The 12,714-nt window shown below is 51.5% G+C and overlaps 1 long non-coding RNA gene, 5 other non-coding genes and 1 pseudogene across 24 annotated transcripts in view; all 7 read right to left on the bottom strand.

Moving 5' to 3' along the window:
• The window catches only part of LOC105739932, an 86,071-nt gene that overhangs the window by 46,853 nt on the left and 26,504 nt on the right, over positions 1–12,714 (bottom strand). For 15 of the 19 annotated variants that reach the window (XR_004030502.1, XR_004030503.1, XR_004030494.1 and 12 more), the window contains 6 exons: positions 11,288–11,428; positions 8,620–8,742; positions 5,910–6,049; positions 3,315–3,453; positions 2,128–3,202; positions 322–453 (listed from right to left, as the gene is read on the bottom strand). This is a non-coding gene — a long non-coding RNA (uncharacterized LOC105739932). The remainder of the gene's footprint in view (positions 1–321; positions 454–2,127; positions 3,203–3,314; positions 3,454–5,909; positions 6,050–8,619; positions 8,743–11,287; positions 11,429–12,714) is intronic. The other 4 variants (XR_004030500.1, XR_004030497.1, XR_004030501.1 and 1 more) reach the window with 4 other exon arrangements.
• On the bottom strand, positions 168–259 carry LOC115835732. Its single transcript, XR_004030757.1, has one exon. It is a non-coding gene; the product is annotated as a small nucleolar RNA SNORD116 (small nucleolar RNA).
• LOC115835733 lies at positions 1,974–2,070 on the bottom strand (annotated as a pseudogene).
• LOC115835727 lies at positions 2,977–3,071 on the bottom strand. Its single transcript, XR_004030753.1, has one exon. It is a non-coding gene; the product is annotated as a small nucleolar RNA SNORD116 (small nucleolar RNA).
• On the bottom strand, positions 5,643–5,737 carry LOC115835721. Its single transcript, XR_004030747.1, has one exon. It is a non-coding gene; the product is annotated as a small nucleolar RNA SNORD116 (small nucleolar RNA).
• Positions 8,271–8,365, bottom strand: LOC115835726. The gene has a single exon (XR_004030752.1). It is a non-coding gene; the product is annotated as a small nucleolar RNA SNORD116 (small nucleolar RNA).
• Positions 11,020–11,115, bottom strand: LOC115835725. Its single transcript, XR_004030751.1, has one exon. It is a non-coding gene; the product is annotated as a small nucleolar RNA SNORD116 (small nucleolar RNA).

Below are 12,714 nucleotides of genomic sequence, written 5' to 3'. Positions count from 1 at the left end.
GTCCTTCACACAAGGAATCTCCTGTGCATGGGAGTTCCCACTCCCCTGGGGCTACCCCCTTGCCAAAAGAGAACCCCATCCTAAGCCTGGACAGACCCCTTGGTGCAACCCACGTCAATGAATGAGAGGTGGACCTCTGTCTCTAGCTCCCGTTGAAGCATTGTGCTGGACCTCAGTTTGAAGAGGATGACGGTATAAAGTTTCCACTCATTTTGTTCAACTTTCCAAGGAATCCATGTATGGAAGTCATCATTTATCCATGCACAGTCCTCATACCTGCAAACATGGAACATTAGGGGCCTTTGAAAAACCAATACTTACCATCCTGAGGTATCCACCAGCCTGAAGGAGACCACGCCACATGTGTTTAGAAGCACTTTGCAATCTCCAAAAATCTCCCAAGATCAAAATCATCCCTTGTGGTCACTGGCCTTCCTTCCAAACCAACGCCACCTAAGAAGTGCAGGAGCAAAACAGGTGTGCTTGAGAAAGGCAGTGAGGTGCATAGGTGGCAAGGGTCATGTCCTTTTTCCTGCTGTGGAGTAATCTGTATCTACTTCCCATGGGCTCCCCTTCTTTCTGCACACATGCATAGGTTTGCCCAAACATGAAGGTAGGAGGCAGGCATGAATTTTGAAGGCACCATCAACTAGAGAGCACTAAGCATGAAGAACACTCTCAACACCACTCTTGTAACACCTCCAACTCAAAAACCCTTCTCTTGGCCATCAGAGAAGACAAAGGCTATGGTGATACTTCAGTGAGGAGAGTTTGGAGGGGAAACCTCTTGCTATGCAAAGGTCAACTTTCCTTTAGCCTTGAGGCATTTTCACCCCTGAGGTCCTTCACACTCTTCCCATCCAGAAACATCACAAAGCAACCTCCATGTGCACTACACAGGTACAGATCAGGGGCCTATAAGAGTACCAGGCATTCTGAATCCTACAAGACTTCTATGGTGCTGCAGCTAAGAAAACAAGATCTTAAGGCACTTGCCTGTGAACATAACATCGGAGTCCAACACCTATCCATCGCTGGCCTGTGGATGGTAGCCCTGTCCTACCACACAACAACTATTTCACAAACAAGACTGCTGTGAAGAATTAGGAGGAATTTGAAAATACCCTAATATCAGGAGACACTGAGGTATATAAGCAAGGAGACCTTCGCAGGTCGCATTTCCAAGTAGAAGTCACCACGACGTGGGGAATGACACACTCTTATAAACCCCAACTGCATCAAGATGTTTGAGTGGTTCAGAGGCAAATGACATCAGGCTCTCCCAAGCAAACCATCCTCAGGACATCATGAAATGGTCCTTGGGCACCCTGCAATGTCTGAAAGAGCCTCAAAGTCATCACTCCATGACCCACATGGAATGACGCCAGGTAAAGGCACGCACAGACCTCTCCCCTTCCCACAGCCACTACCCTTCTTGAGCCATGGAATTTGGAATTCTTCTTACAGATGTACAAGTTCACTGTGGAGAGCTTCTCCAGGCTCCTTTCCAGAGAGCAAATCAGCATCACCACTGGCTTCAAGGTGGCCAGCCCTTGATGCTACCCAAATACCATAAGAAGTCCCATGTCCCCAGCCACAGATGAAGGACAGCTGAAGCAGTGCTCAGGAATGGCACTGTGCTGTCTCCTCATGTGGAATAAACTGTCTTCTTCTGGGGGGTGACGAACCCAAGAGGTATGAATCAAGGACAGACCCAGCCATGCAGAGGTGGGCAACTGGATACTGCCTTCCTGCGGCACCTGCAGGTTTACCTTCTCCTGCACACTGGCAGGATGCTACCCCACCTTCTCACAGTAAGTCCTTCAACAAACGTATCTCTCAGCCAGGGGAGTACAAAATACTCAGCTACTCAGTTTCACTGAAAGACAACTACATCCTAAGCCTTGGTGCAGACCATGACAAACAAACAGATGTTGACCCCCTAAATCTAGGCCCTGATGGAGAAGTGTGCTGGACCTCAGTTAGATGAGGATGACAGTACTGAGTTTTCACTCATTTTGTTCACCTTTCCAAAAAAAATAACACATATATGTAAGTCATCATCAATCTACACACAGTCCCCTGCAAGTGAGGAAAATCAGAATGCTTTCAGAAGAAATCACTTACATTCAGGAGAAATCCAAAAGCCTCCAAAGGAGCCCACACCATTTGTATCCAGGGGCCTCACGGCATCTCAAAGATCACACAAGACAAAGACCATCCTTCTTGGTTAAAGGACTTCCTTCCATGCCAATGACACTAGGAAGGTGCAGAGGAAATGAGTGTGCTTCAGAAAGACAGACAGGTACATAGGTTAGGAAGACCATGTCATCTAGACTCCTATGGTACATATGAAATCTGCTTATCTATGGCTTCACATATTTGTGTTCACAGAAACACACATATAGAGTTGCACATGTGGATTCCAGGTACCTGGGAGGGCATCATGCCACTAAAGAGCATGGGCGTAGAGCATCCCAATCAACACCATGGCTTCAATACTTGCAATTTGTGCACAAAAGACTTGGTGCCCTGGAAGCTGAAAGCCAAAAACTTGTACCACTACTCAGTTCAGGATAAGATAAGAGATGACATGCTGGTCAGCCCAACATTGAAACAAAAGCAAAAACATTCATGAAATATGTACTTCCTCAACATAAAAAAAACAAGGAAACTTTCTCTATGAATGTTGGCGGAAGGCTGTGATTGGTGACCAGAACCTGGCTAAAATTCAATCGTGTGACAAATATCCAAAACCTAGCATTAAGGGTGAAACCAACTTGACTCCAAGAAGAGTAACACTAAAAAATTTCATGGGCTACCCAAGTATGATTCTCAAATACATTTATGATAAAGAATTTTACTATGGTCAAAATGACCACAAAAATTGAATGCCAATGCCTGGGTAGTGAAGTATCATGTAATATGACAAAGTTAGCCGTGTACCACAGTAAGCCAAAGTGGAGGCAATGTGCTGGACCTCAGTTCCGATGAGAACAACGGTATGAGTTCTCACTCATTTTGTTCAGCTTTTCCAAGGAATGTTTTTATGGGGGACTCATCATCGATCCAAGCACATTCAAAGAGGCAGGATGTTTGACACTGCAGGCTGGGCAGTGGACGAGCTGATGACCTTAAACATCTTCGGCACCCTGGGGAACCCAGAGCTGTGCCACTGAGCAAAAGGTACAGACCATCCACTCTAGGAGAGGAAATCACCATGTCATTAGTGGCCTACCGAAAAACCGCTCATTGTGGGTCTTGGAAATCCCAAAGACACCCTCACTCAGCACGAGGGGCAGAGGAATGCTTACCGTCCTGAGCCACCCACCAGCATGGGGTGCACTGTGGATACCAGGCCACACCAAAACCAGGACTCTGTGTGGCCTTCTTTGCTCGGGAGAATCGACCATCTTCCTTCCAGCAGGCCTGCGCCTCCCATGGCAACTGTCCCTGAGAAGTGTAAAGAAACCAAATGCACGCTTGAGAAATGGGCCTAGGTCCACCAGTCACCACTTCAATCCCATTCTTACCTGTGGGGCAACTTGCATGCCTGCTTCTCCTTGGCCTCCATCTCCATGAATGTATCTTACTTGTGTCACTCTGTGGACACACAGGAAGCGTGTGTGCCTGGAACAACCTCACGTGCCCATTGCTGCGTGTATTTGCCTGTGGCTGTGCACACGTGTGTGTGTGTGTGTGTGTGTGTGTGTGTGTGTGTCTCCCAACACTGCAATGGGCGGTTATAGTCTGCAGCCTCCAGACCTGATCCCCCCAACAAACCAAAGGCTCAAGACCTTCAATCAGTAGGATGTGAACTCTGACCTCAAGGCCACGTGGAAATAGGCCTGAGGTCCCTCGTGTAACAGCCACCACACCCCTGGCGCAAATACAGGCTACTCCTCAGAGGGCCTCTGATGTCGGGACCAGACACTGTCTCTTGCTGCTCCCAGGTAAGGCGCATCTGGCGGAAAACCAACCAAAACCTGCACTGGAAGGCACCTTCCCAATGCTCAGAATGTCGCACTGAAACATGACGTCAAGGCCAGAGGTGGTCTTCCCAACCTAGCCAAACGATCTCAAGAAACAGACTTCCTTCACTCCACTCAGTCCATGTACCCACATGTGCCCTCAGGACACCCGAAGAGAATGGCTGCTTCTCCAAGAGGACGTCCACACCTGATGCCCCAAAGGCCAGGTGGACAAGACACACCACCTAACATTGTCCTTGCATTGGTCACCTCACAGGGCCTCCCTGCACTGACCTCAGAGGCAATGTCCCATCATGCAGCCAGCTTGACCGCATTCCCACCCACAACAATGCCTGCAAGTCAACACCACCTCAACACCAGCACCAGGTGTAGATACACGTGGCTACTAAGTGAGCTGCGAGCTGCAGAACCACCAATCCTTTCCAACTTTCCTAAGCCAACCACAAGCCCTTCAACATGGCATGGCTGTCCTGGCTGTGCTGTGACTTCAAACCGGCTAAGGAACTGAAATGCTTCATCACCCCAGGGCGTAGCAGAATCCAACACTTGAATATCGCCATCATACAGTGGCACAGAGGCATCCCAAGTCAAAAGACGCTCTGTGGCAATGCCCCTGGGATTGCACATATGTTGCCTGGAATCTGGAATACACACAGACCTTCATGAATAGCCCCAAGTGTGACTAGAGGCCATGGGAGAGGCCTGAGGCAGAGCCAGAGCCAGGGTAGATTCCCTCTGGATGTCTTCGGGATGGAAGCTGCTTTCCAAGTGGGAAAGTGGATCCAGAGCACTAGTTGCTCACATGAGCTGCAACACGTGGGGCCATCCAGCAATGGCGGGCCAAGAGACCATTTCCAGGAAGATGTGCACAACAGCTGAGCCCACTACTCTGCCATGAAGACCAGAAGTGACCAAGGGCTGTGGGTGCCAGCCTGACCCTCATGTTCACTGTGACCTGCCCTCAATGACCCCTGCTGGCTGAGCTGTCATCCACCAGAGAAATCTATGTAAAGCCCATCACTGCCAAATGACAGCCCCAGACCACTGATGACACACATGTCCACATGAGCCCTCTACCACCTTTTGTCTGGAATACCTTCCCGCCCAGGCCTCTGCCATTGCACCACGAGCATCTCACAGCTCAGGAGGCGAAGAAATCCCTGCCAGGGAGAACCTGTGACCAACCCTGGAAGGAGAGCCAAAGAGACTTTGGATATCTGCTGGGACACCCATTGCTCTTCCCCATCACCTTGGCACTCCCTTGTCCTCAGGTAACCAGAAATCAAGACAAAGATCTGCCTGAGGCACACACCTCATGCTCTCCTTGGCAAAAAAACCGGACCCAGTCCCGTGTGTGGTGACACCTGCTGCAAGATCTGGGTCTCCCTTCCTGGGAGCTCACCAAGCTGAGGCCAGCCACACACTCCTTGAGGCCTGCAAAATTTCTGCACTCTTCCATGGCTGCCACACCATAACAAAGCAGACAATTCACCCATGACTCTCTCACCCATCTACGTCGCACAGAGGGAATGTTCCTAACCTATGTGTGATGGGAGATTTTGGCCTGTGGATGCCCTGGGAGGTGGAACCTATGGGAACTAGTGGAAGTTGTCCCTCAATCCTACAGTCTCCGGCAGAGGCAAATGTGCTGGACCTCAGTTCCGATGAGAACGACGGTATGAGTTCTCACTCATTTTGTTCAGCTTTTCCAAGGAATGTTTTTTTGGAGGACTCATCATCGATCCAAGCACATTTGAAGAGGCAGGACATTTGACACCACAGGCTGGGCAGTGGGTGAGCCGACAACCTTAAAGACCACAGCCATGCCCTTAATGGCCTGCTGAAGAACTGCTCCTTGTGGGTCTCAGAAATCCTAAAGACACCCTCAGTCATCATGCGGGACAGAGGAATGCTTACCGTCCTGAGCCATCCACCAGCATGAGGTGCACCACGGATGCCAGGCCACACTGAATCCAGGACTCCGCGGGGCCTTCATTGCTCAGAAGTGTCAGCCATCTTCCTTTCAGCAGGTGGCAGGCCTCCCACGGCAACTGCCCCTTAGAAGTGTAAAGAAATCACATGCATGCTTAAGAAACAGGCCAAGGTCCACTGGTCACCTTTTCAATGCCATTCTTGCTTACAGGGCAACTCACACACCTACTTTTCCTTGGCCTCTATGATTGACCTCCACTACCATGAATATAACTGACCTGTGTCACTCTGTGGACACCTAGGAAGCGTGTGTGACTGAAACGACAGCATGCGCCCATTGCTGAATCTATTTGCCTGTGGTTATACACGCCTGTGTGTGTATGTGTGTGTGTGAGAGTGTGTCTGTGTGTGTATGTGTGTCTCCCTCATGCACATGTGTTTCCCAACACCACAAGGGGTGGTCATAGTCTGCAGCCTCTAGACCTGAACTTCCCCGCAACCCAAAAGCTCAAGACCCAGGCCTTCAATCAGTAGAATGTGAACTTTGACCTTGAGGCCATGCGCACATAGGCCCGAGGTCCCTTGCCTAACAGCCACCAAGCCTGGCATGAGCACACACTCCTCCTCACAGGGCATCTGATGTCGTGACCAGACACTCTCTCTGGCCGCCCTCTCAGGTGAGGCACATGTGGTGGAAAACCAACCACAACCAGCACTGGAGGGCACCATCACAAAGTCCAGCACATCAGTTTGAAACTCGGTGTCAAGGCCAGAGGCAGTCTTCCCAACCTAGCCAAACGATCTCAAGACACGGGCTTCCTCCCCTCCACTCAGTCCACATGCCCACACCGTGCCCTCAGGATATCCTAGCTAATGGCTGATATTCCAAGAGGACATCTCCGCTTGACCCCCTAAGGACAAGGTTGACAGGACACACTGCCTGTCATCATTCTTGCACTGGACACATCTACAGGGCTTCCCTGCACCAACCTCTAAGGCAACGTTCCATCACCCAGCCAACTTGACCTCACTACTACCCACCACAATGCCTACAAGTCAACACTGTCTCAACACCATTGGGTCCACATGCACCTTCCTGCTAAGTGAGCTGCAAGCCGTAGAACCACCAACCTTTTCAGCTTTCCTAAGCCAACTGTGTGCCCTTCAGTGTGACATGCCTGTCCTGGCCGTGCTGAGACTTCAAACCAGTTAAGGGAGCTGAAATGCTTCACCACGCCTAGGGCATAGCGGAATCCAACACTGGAACACTGCCAACACACAGAGGCATCCCAAGTCGAGAGACTCTGTGGCAATGCCCCTGGGACTGCATACGCATTGCCCGGAATACACACAGACCTCCGTGGATAGCCCCACACATGACTGGAACCCACTGGAGAATCCCAGGCCAGGGACAGGGCACATTCCCTCTGGATGCCTTCAGAATGGAAATTGCTTTCCAAGCGGGAAATAGGATCCAGAGCAGTATTTGCTCACATGAGCTGCAGCAGGTGGGGCCACCCAACAATGCATGCCAAGAGACCATTTCCAGAAAGGTGTGCACAACGGTGGAGCCCACTACTCTGCTGAGAAGACCAGAAGTGACCCAGGGCCACAGACACCATCCCGACACTCACTTGCCCAGAGACATGCCCTCAAAGACCTTCCCTGGCTGACCTGTCGTTCACCAGAGAAATCCACGGAAAGCCCATCACCACCAATTGACAGCCCAATGCATCTGATGACACACATGTCCACAAGAGCCCTCTGCCACATTTTTTCTGGGGTATCATCCTGTCCAAGCCTTGGTCACTGCACTATGGTCATCTCATGGCTAGGGATGCAAAGAAATCCATGCGGGGGGCACCTGTGACTGATTCTGGAAGGAGGGCCAAAGAGGCTTTAGCCGTCTGTGGTGACACCCATTGCTCTAAGCTCTCCTCCATCACCTTGGAACTCCCCTGTCATCAGCTAGTGGAAAACGAAGACCGAGGTCTACCTGAGGCCTGGGCCTCATGCTCTCCTTGGCAGGGGAACTGTGACCTGGTCCTCTGCACAAAGACACCTGCTGCGAGGCCCGGGTCTCCCTTCCTGGGAGCTCACCAAGCCGAGACCAGCCATACACAACCCTAGGTCAAAACACTTCCACCTGCTTCTGTGGCTGCCACAACATCACAGAGCGACCGATCCCCCCACAACTGTCCCATCCGTCTATGTCATACAGAGGAAATGTTCCTAAGATGCACGTAACAGGAGACTTTCATCTGTAAATGCCCTCGGTGGTGGAACCCATGGGAACCAGTGGAAGTTGTCCCTTGCTCCTACAGTCCCCAGAGGAGGCAATGTGCTGGACCTCAGTTCCGATGAGAACGACGGTATGAGTTCTCACTCATTTTGTTCAGCTTTTCCAAGGAATGTTTTTACGGGGGACTCATCATCGATCCAAGCACATTTGAAGAGGCAGGACATTTGACACCACAGGCTGGGCAGTGGGTGAGCCGATGACCTTAAACACCTTCGGCATCCTGGGGAACCCAGAGCCACACCACTGAGCAATGGACACAGACAATCAACTCTGGGAGTGGAACTCGCCATGCCATTAGTGGCCTGCTGAGAAACAGCTCTTTGCAGGTCTCAAAATTCAAAAGACACCTCTGCACACAGGGCAGAGGAATGCTTACCGTCCTGAGGCACTCACCAGCATGGGGTGCACCATAGATGCCAGGCCACACCAAATCAGGACTCAAGGAAGCCTCTGTTGGTCAGAAGAATTGGCCATCTTCCTTGCCAGCAAGCGGCAGACCTCTCATGACAACTGCTGCTGAGAAGTTTAAAGAAATCAAATGCATGCTTGAGAAATGGGCCCAAGTCCACTGGTCACCACTTCAATCCCATTCTTTCCCACAGAGAAACTTGCACACTGGCTTCTCCTTGGGCTCCATGACAGACCTCCATCTTCATGAATATACCTGACCCATGTCACTCTGTGGACACCTAGGAAGCACATGTGACCAGAACAATTGCACACACCCATTGCTGCATCTATTTGCCTGTGGCTGTGCATGTCTGTGTGTGTGCAGGTGTGTGTGGCAGAGTGAGTGTGTTTACGTGTATGTGTCTCCCTCACACACGTGTTTCCCAACAGCACAACGGGTTGTCATAGTTGGCAGCCTCCAGACCTGCAAACCATCCTCACGCCTGCAACCAAAAGGCTCAAGACCCAGTCCTTCAATCAGTAGGATGTGAATTTTGACCTAGGGGTCAGATAGACGTTGGCCTGATGTCCCTCGACTAACAGCCAGCACCCCTGGCGCAAGCATACAGTCCTCCTTATGGGGCATATAATGTTGTGACCAGACACTGTCTCTGGCCGCCCTCCCAGGTAAGGCACACCTGGCATCAAACCAACCAAAACTCGCACTGGAAGGCACCTTTGCAATGGACAGCACGTTGGTCTTCAACACGGCGTCAAGGCCAGAGACAGTCTTCTGAACCCAGCCAAAGGACCTCAACACACAACACTTCCTTCCTCCAATCAGTTCACATGCCTGCACCATGCCTTCAGGACACACAAAGGGAATGGCTAGTTTTCCAACAGGATATTCCTACCTGAACCCCTAAAGACAAGGTGGACAGGACACACCACCTTTCATTTTCCTTACATTGGACACACCTACAGGGCTTCGCTGCACCGACATCTGAGGCAACATCCCATCATGCAGCCAACTTAACTGCACTACCAACCACCCCAACATTGGCAAGTCAACACCACCTCAACACCATCACCAGGTTTACATGCACACAGCTATGAAGCGAGCTGCGAGACAGAACCACCAACCGTTTCTGACTGTCCTAAGCCAACTATGTGCCATGCCAATGTGGCACGGCTGTCCTGGCTGCACTGTGATGTCAAACCGGCTAAGTGAGCTGAAAAGCTTCAATGCCATGAGGATGTAGCAGAATCCAATACTGGAACATCGCCAACATACAAAGGTGAGGAGGCATCCCAAATCAAGAGACTCTCTGCGGCAGTGCCCCTGGTATTGCAAATACGTTGCCTGGAATGCACATGGACCTCCATGAATACACCAAGTGTGAATGGACCCCATCGGAGAGTCCCAGGCCAGGGCCAGGGCCAGGGGACATTCCCTCTGGACGTCTTTGGGATGGAAGCTGTTTCAAAGCGGGAAATGGGATCCAGAGCAGTATTTGCTCACACGAGCTGCAGCAGGTGGGGCCGCCTGGCAATGGCGGGCCAAGAGACCATTTCCAGGAAGATGGACACTTCTGCTACTCTGCCGGGAAGACTGGAGTGACCCAGGATCACAGGCATCAGCCCGACCCTCGTGCTCCCTAGGACCTGCCCTTGAAGACCCCCAATGGCCAACCTGTTATCCATCAAAGAAATCCATGGAAAGCCCATCACCACTGAATGACAGCCCAAGACCACAGACGGCATGCGTGTCCACGGGAGCCCTCTACAACCTTTTCTCTGGGGTACCTTCCTGCCCAGGCTTGGCCACAACACCACAGGAATCTCACAGCTCGAGAGGTGAAAAAAATCTGTGCTGGGGGCCCCCTGGGACCGACCGTGAAAGGAGGGACAAAGAGGATTTAGCTGTCTGCCACAACATCCATTGCTGTGCACTCTCCCCTATCACCCTTGGCACTCCCCTGTCCTCAGCTAACCAAAGATCAAGACCAAGGACTGTCTGAGGCCTGGGCCTCAAGCTCTCCTTGAAAGCAGAACTGGAACACGTACCTGGTCCTCTATGCAAGGATGCCCACAGCGATTTCCAGGTCCCCCTTCCTGGGAGCTCACCAAGCCGAGGCCAGCCCCACACTCCCCTAAGCCTGCGACTTTTCCATCCACTTCCATGGCCACTACGCCATCACAGAGCAGCCAATCACCCTACGACTCTCCAACCCATGTGCCTGACACAGAGGGAATGTTCCTTTTTTGGGGGGGTGGGGGGGAATGTTCGTAATGTGCATATGACAGGAGACTTTCATCTGTGAACGCCATGGGTGGTGGAACCCATAGGGACTACTGGAAGTTGTCCCTTCCTACTGAAGTCCCCAGAGGAAGCAATGTGCTGGACCTCAGTTCCGATGAGAACGACGGTATGAGTTTTCACTCATTTTGTTCAGCTTTTCCAAGGAATGTTTTTTTTGGAGGACTCATCATCGATCCAAGCACATTCAAAGAGGCAGGACGTTTGACACTGCAGACTGGGCAGTGTGCGAGCTGATGACCTTAAAGGCCTCGACCATGCCCTTAATGGCCATCTGAAAAACTGCTCCTTGTGGGACTCAGAAATCCTAAAGACACTCTCACTCATCATGCGGGGCAGAGGAATGCTTACCGTCCTGAGCCATCCACCAGCACTGGGTGCACTGTGGACACGAGGCCACACCGACTCCACGACTCCATGGAGGTTCCATTGCTCGGAAGAACTGACCATCTGCCATGCCAGCAGGTGGTGGGCCTCTCAAGGCAACTGCCCCTGAGAAGTGTAAAGAAATAAAATGCACACTTGAGAAACAGGCCCACGTCCACTGGTCACCACGTCAATGTCATTCTTTCCCATGGGGCAACTCATACCCCTGCTTCTCCTTGGACCCTATGACTGACCTCCATCTCCGTATTCATACCACTACTCTGCTGGGAAGACCAGAAGTGACCCAGGGCCATGGACACCATCCCGACACTCACTCGCACAGAGACATGCCCTCAAAGACCCATTCATACCTTACCTGTGTCACTCCATGGACACCTGTAAGTGTGTGTGGCCTAACGACTGCACACACCCATTGCTGCATCTATTTGTCTGTGGCTGTGCACACATGTTTGTGCATGAGTGTGTCTCTGTGTGGATGTGTGGCCCCCTCATGCACATGTGTTTCCCAACACCCCAGCGGGCAGTCACAGTCTGCAGCCTCCAGACCGAACCAACCCCACAAAACCAAAGACTCGAGACCCCAGCCTTCAATCAATAGGATGTGAACCTTGACCTCAAGGCCATGAGGAAAGAGGTCCAAGGTCCCTTGCCTAACAGCCACCACCCCTGGCACGAGCCCATGCTCCTCCTCACAGAGCATCTGATGTCATGACCAGACACTGTCTCTGGCACCTTTACCAGGTGAGGTTCACCTGATGGAAAACCAACCACAACCAGCACTGGATGGCGCCTTTGCAATGGCCAGCACATCGCTCTGAAATAGCAAGGCCACAGGTAGTCTTCCCAACCTAGCCAAAGGACCTCAAGACACAGGCTTCCTTCCCTCCACTCAATCCATGTGCCCACACCGTGCCCTCTGGACACCCAAAGACAACGGCTGCCTTTCCAAAACGATGTCTCCACCTGACCCCCCAAAGACCAGGCAGATAGGACATGGTCATTGTCCTTACATTGGACACACCCACAGAGTTTCCCTGCACCAACCTCTGAGACAATATCCCATCACTCAGCCAGCTTGACCAAACTACCACCCACCCCAATGCCAGCAAGTCAACATTGCATCAACACCACCCGGTCTACATGCATGGAGCTACTAAGTGAGCTGCAAGATGTACAACCACCAATCCTTTCCAATTTTCCTGTGCCAACTGTGTGCCCTTGAAAGTGGCATGGCTGTCCTGCCTGCTCTGTGACTTCAAACCAGCTAAGGGAGCTGAAATGCTTCATCACGCCTAGGGAGTTTCGGAGTCCAACACTGGAACATCACCAGCACACAGACACATGGAGACATGCCAAGTTGAGACTCTCTGTGGCAATGCCCCTGGGATTGC

Source organism: Nomascus leucogenys, chromosome 6, assembly GCF_006542625.1.
Source record: "Nomascus leucogenys isolate Asia chromosome 6, Asia_NLE_v1, whole genome shotgun sequence".
Lineage (NCBI taxonomy): Eukaryota > Metazoa > Chordata > Mammalia > Primates > Hylobatidae > Nomascus > Nomascus leucogenys.
Note: the sequence above shows the minus strand (reverse complement) of the source record. Positions and strands in the feature narration are given on the sequence as shown.